Source organism: Panthera pardus, unplaced genomic scaffold (assembly GCF_024362965.1).
Source record: "Panthera pardus isolate Hobbes unplaced genomic scaffold, ASM2436296v1 HiC_scaffold_17, whole genome shotgun sequence".
Lineage (NCBI taxonomy): Eukaryota > Metazoa > Chordata > Mammalia > Carnivora > Felidae > Panthera > Panthera pardus.
Genome location: NW_026526732.1, coordinates 26,269,543 through 26,275,351, shown reverse-complemented (window position 1 = coordinate 26,275,351; position 5,809 = coordinate 26,269,543). Strand labels below are relative to the sequence as shown.

At 38.5% G+C, this 5,809-nt stretch overlaps 1 long non-coding RNA gene across 1 annotated transcript; it reads left to right on the top strand.

Moving 5' to 3' along the window:
- Positions 1-403: 403 nt before the first annotated feature.
- LOC109249830 (uncharacterized) lies at positions 404-3,919 on the top strand. The gene is made up of 3 exons (XR_002072779.2): positions 404-1,032; positions 2,845-2,975; positions 3,556-3,919. It is a non-coding gene; the product is annotated as an uncharacterized LOC109249830 (long non-coding RNA).
- Positions 3,920-5,809: the final 1,890 nt, after the last annotated feature.

Below are 5,809 nucleotides of genomic sequence, written 5' to 3'. Positions count from 1 at the left end.
ATATAAGGTAATCACCATAAACCTGAGTCATTTTCCATATTGTAACACAAAGATACTTCCAGGGCCCATTGAAATGGTCCTTTCTATCCTATAGGACTGGAGAATGTTCTACTTTCTGAGGTTTTATGTTTGTTTTTTAAAATTTGTTAATGCTTTTATTTATTTTTGAGGGAGAGACAGAGCAAGTGGGAGGGGGGCAGAGGGAGAGAGGGAGACACAGAACCTGAAGCAGGCTCCAGGCTCTGAGCTGTCAGCACACAGCCCAATGCAGGACTTGAACTCCCAAGCTGTGAGATCATGACCTGAGCCAAAGTCGGACACTCAACCGACTGAGCCACCCAGGCTCCCCTATGTTTGGTTTTTATATCTTTTCCTTTTATTTATTTATTTATTTATTTATTTATTTATTTATTTAGTGAGCAGAGGAGAGGCGTAGAGGGAGAGGGAGAGAATCTTAAGCAGGTTCCACACTCAGCACAAAGCCTGATGCTGGGCTTGATCCCACCACCCTGCGATCATGACCAGAGCCAAAAATTGAGAGTTGCCATTAACCCAGACACCGTCTTTCCTTCTCTTATTATATCAGGTTAGTTGGTATGGCTGGCCTTAATCGTTCCTCCCCACCTACTGTTTGCTATTTCTCATCATTTGTTAGCTGAAGAATCAGTTGTTAACATAATGTGTAAAGTAAATGTATACTGGCTCCTAATTAAAAAAAAAAATGGGCAAAGAATCAGGATCCATATTTCTCTGAAGCAGATATACAAATGGCCCATAAGCACATGAAAACAATGCTTGATGGCATTAGTTATCAGGGAAATGAAAGGAAAACCATAACGAGATACCGCTTTGTACTCATCAGAGTGGCTATGGTCAAAAAGTCCAAAAAGACTCGTGTTGATGAAGATGAGGAGTAACTGGAACCCTCACACACTTGGGAGGAATGTGAAGTGGTGTCGCTGCTTTGGAAAACACATCAAGTGATTAAACACAGACCCGCAGACTTATACATATGACTGGGTAATTCTACTCGTAAGTATACATCCAAGAGAAATGAAAACATATGTCGATACCGAAACTTGTATGTGAATGTTTACAGCAGCATGAGCTCATAGTAGCCAGAAAATGGAAATAATCTAAACGTCCATTCTATTGGCACATGGATGAGTAAAATGTAGCGTAGCCACACAGTGGAATATGGTTGGGCCATTAAGAGGAATGCAGTACTGATACCTACTACAATATGGATAAACCTTAAAAACATTATGCTAAGTGAAAGAAGCCAGTCGCAAAGATCATATATGATTCCATTCACATGAAGACCAGAATAGGGAGCTCTTTAGAGATAATAAGTAGATTAGTGATTGCTTAGGGTTGGGGTGGGGATAGGAGCAAGGGAATAAATAGGGTAATGATAGCTAAAAGATATGGGGTTTCTTTTTGAGGTGATGAAAATGTTCTGAAACGGATTTTGGTAATGGTTGTGCATATCTGCGAATGTACTAAAAAACAACAACATTGAGTTGTGTACTTTAAATGAATGAATTATATTTACTGAGATATATGCTATGTGAATTATATCTCAGTAAAGCAGTTACATTACAATGAAGGTTTAATTCATAGACTACAAGAATGATCTAAACTGAGGAAAATATTCCTATGCAATTAATACATTAATTAATTTAAGGGAAAAAAAAAAGCAAATTGGCTTTGAGCAGCAACCTGAAGAATTCATCCATGAACTGCATGGATTTTGACATCTGTTTTGGCTGTTAAGGAACTCTTCTTACTTTTCTTTTTTCCTTCCTTCCTTCCTTCCTTCCTTCCTTCCTTCCTTCCTTCCTTTTTCTTCCTTTCTTTCTTTCTCTCTTTCTTTCTTTCTTTCTTTCTTTCTTTCTCTCTTTCTTTCTCTTCTTTCTTTCTTTCTTTCTTTCTTTCTTTCTTTCTTTCTTTCTTTCTTTCTGAAACTCTTTTTTCTTTATGGTTGTATTCTAGAGAGTCACTGTCTTAGATAACTAACATCCATCTCTCTGAATGAGTTGCTTACCATACAGGAATTTTAATTGCCTTTTTGGATGAACCATACTGAGCATATTGAATATGTCTCTCATTCCATTGGTGTGTATACTTAGTGTAATAGTTTGGATGACAGTGGTGTTGATATTGTCATTCACAAAATCTGGCATCTGTAGAGACTGGGGAAGGCTCAAGTGAGGGGTGGGGGTGGCAACATTGATATCTATAAGTCATCATAAGTAGAACAAAGATAAATGATGAGTAGATGTAGCCTAAAAATAGCAAAGTTATTTAACAGGCGTGTGTGTGTGTGTGTGTGTGTGTGTGTGTGTGTGTACGTGTGTGTGTTTATCTTTTGGAAGAAGCTTATAAGATATTTTGGTGCAAAGAGTGTAGAGGTGAAGGTACTTCTGTAAACACTGGCCCATGCCAGTAACTTTCCACTTGATGTAACGCTCTTGTGTTATGCCAACACCCAGCAAATCAGTCTGCCCTTCGTATTTTGCAGAATTGCTGTGAAAATGTTACCTTACGCCCTCTTTTAGAAAGAATCTACACATTTGGAGTGGAAAATATCTATGTCATCTGAAATGTTTTATTAAGCATTCAAATTCCTGTCTGAGAAAAAACATCATTTCTTAAGGATAAGCTGATCTCTTCCAGAATAACTACACTTCACTTGCAAAAATGCTATGCTGTGACCCTTCTGTGGTGAGATTCATATTTTAGCTTCTATTAATGCTATTTTTACATTAATATTTGGTTTGTTCTTGCTCATGTTTTATTGCTAGTCATTCTTAGTTTATTTTTGTTTATCACAGTGCTCAGGGATTAGATTTCAGGAAGAAAAGCAAACAAGGAAAAGTACTTCTGAAGTTCCACAGCACATCAGTTGCCTCAACATAGTAAATCCAGGCGAAGAAATGCCAAGACTCCAATAGCTCAGCCCCAACCCTCTGGTAAGGTCAAAATACTGCAGGAGGGGAATTAGCCAGTAACTGTTTCCACCATCATGCTCTGCTCTCCATGTACCTGCCCAGTTGTGCGATCCTTAGCTTGAGTGTTAGGATGTCATTTTCTCTACAAGCACTCGGTCAATTATAAAGTACTTGGCATTGTGGGAGAGCATTTCTTTCTGACCTCTGTCAGCAGATGCTTGATCTCTGGAAGCCTGGGGATTGATTACCTTCTGGTAACCACAGTTGCCAATCTCACTGAGACAGTTGGGGAGAAGAGAAGGGCAGAGGGGTGGGCAATCTTATTGCTCCTGGTGGTCAAATCCATTGATGAATTGCCTCCTGGGGAAGATGGAAAAAAGAGCGTGCAATGATTTGTGTATGTGGGAACCTCCAGGGTCAGGGGAATGCAATGACTTAACTGACACTTGCCTTTATTTTATTGGAGTTGGTACATGATTTCAATATTAGATCATTGTGCATTTTCTGGGCTTGGAAGAAGATATAAACAATTTGCAAATGGTATTTGAAATAAGACTTATGGAACTTTTTAATATATACATTTTCTCATCTCCCATCTTAGAAAAGATGACAATGGCAACTAATAAGTAAGAAGACAGACTGGATCTCATGAGGCGGAACTGAGACCAGCTCATAACATCTCATATCAGAAGAAAATTCAATTTATGATGCCATTTACAGACATTTCTAGTCTACCTACAAGCTGCAAAAATATTAATATAGGTTTTTACCTTTATGGAAAACATATATACCCCCTATGTTCATCTTTACTTCATTCCAATTATGAATAATTGATAACTTTAAAGACCTTCCTTAGGAGATTGTACCTGTCTTTCCCCATTGCTTGTAACGAGGTTCCTGATGTTATCAGATATTTCTTTCTATTTTTACCATCTTCTTTTGGAAACAAGGTGATTTTAACTGAATGCAGAATAAGCGTGTACCACTGATTTCTGTAATGACATTGGAATATGTTCCCTTTCATTTTTACTGCAATTAAATAGTGTATTTTCTTTCTTTCTTTCTTTCTTTCTTTCTTTCTTTCTTTCTTTCTTTCTTTCTTCCTTTTTCATTCTTTCTTTTGGCTTTTAAACTCTACTGAGCATCACGCATACGTCTTCATTAAGATGTCTGCCATGAGCCTAAATTTTTTCCCTGTGAGTAGAACTAATTCAGAACTCACCCGAGTGGATGAGTGATTTAAATTGCTACTTCCAACATGCAATACTCTGCACTTGTCTGCTCTGAGTTTCATCTGCCACTGTTTCACCCAATTACTGAGTTTAGAGTCTATGTTTCTCACATCCATCTGTATAGATTTAGGGAACCAAAATAGTTTTGTTTAGTCAGCAAATTTCAGCACCTCATTATTTGGTTCATTTTCAAGGATGTTAATAAATATCCTGGAGGAGACTACTCTTACACCGATTGCTGATACCCCACTATTAACTCTTTTCCATGCTCAGAGCTGGTCATTTATTCTTTCATTCCCCCTCTATCTCTTAACTCACTTTTAACTCATGGTTGACAGCTTTTTACCTCTTGCCCAGTGGTTGGCAAGTTCCCTTAACAGTCTCTTGTATAGGACTTCATCAAAAGCCCTTTGAGAGCCTAAATAAATTACATCTACTAGTTTTCCTTTATCCACCATTTTGTTGCCTCCGTAAAATTTTGCGTCTAACATACCCAAGGCTCATAAACAAAATGACAACTTCCAAATGTGCTAGAAACTTCTCACCTCCTTTTGGGATATGTCACTTTATCTAGTGATGCTTTTTCCTTTCTTTCCCTTAATAGTAATTTTCTGTTTGTATCCTCCCCTCTGCAAACCAAAGACATACATATTCCCTGTCTTGTTTAATGCTGTGACACAGCCAATAAGATTTAGGGCTACTTTACAAAGTACATAAATTCCATTGGTTGACCCCTTCAGAGTTGTTGCGAACTCTCACTCATTCACCGGTTTGTTAGAAGTTTCAAGACAGCGAATTTTCTCTTTGGTAGTTAACATTTAACACTGTGGTTTCAGGGTCACGACACCTTGCCAGGATTTTTTTCTGTAAAGATATTTATTTAAGCCATATTCATCGTACTCCAATAATGCCTCACCTTATAGATTTTTTTTTTTTTAATTAAGAAAAGGAAATTTTAAAGGGTGCAATAAGTAATCCATCAAAAACTCCCCTTTGTCATGGCTCTGGGTATGATCCTGCCCTGAAAGTTTGCGAGCAGTGGCCACGCCTCATTTTGATGAAAGGGTCCATGGCCCAGCTGCTATGTGGTAAATAGTAGGTAGGCTACATCCTGGCATTTACATTTACATGCACTGTGAGCCTTGCAACAACCTTATGAGGTCGGTGAGGCAATTATTGTTTGTGCTGTTGTTGTTACCGTTACTATTATTATTATTTTCATTGTAGAATAAACGAACACATAAAAAGTATTATTTGCCGAGGCCATGGAGAACACTCATGACACTGGACTAGAACCCAAGTTTTCATATCCTTCACCCAGGGTCCCTTCTGCTCTTCCATATTGTGCTATTGTGAGCTCCTCTACTCCTCTGAGTTGAATGTGTGCAAAATTTAAGCCATTTTAAAAATTACTTGCAGCTTCTGGGGCGCCTGGGTGGCTCAGCTGGTTAAGCATCTGACTTCGGCTCAGGTCACAATCTCACGGTTCGTGAGTTCGAGCCCCGCATCCGGCTCTGTGCTGACAGCTGGGAGCCTGAAACCTGCTTCAGATCCTGTGTCTCCCTCTTTCTCTGCCCCCTACCCACTCACTCTCTCTCTCAAAAATAAATAAACATTAAAAAA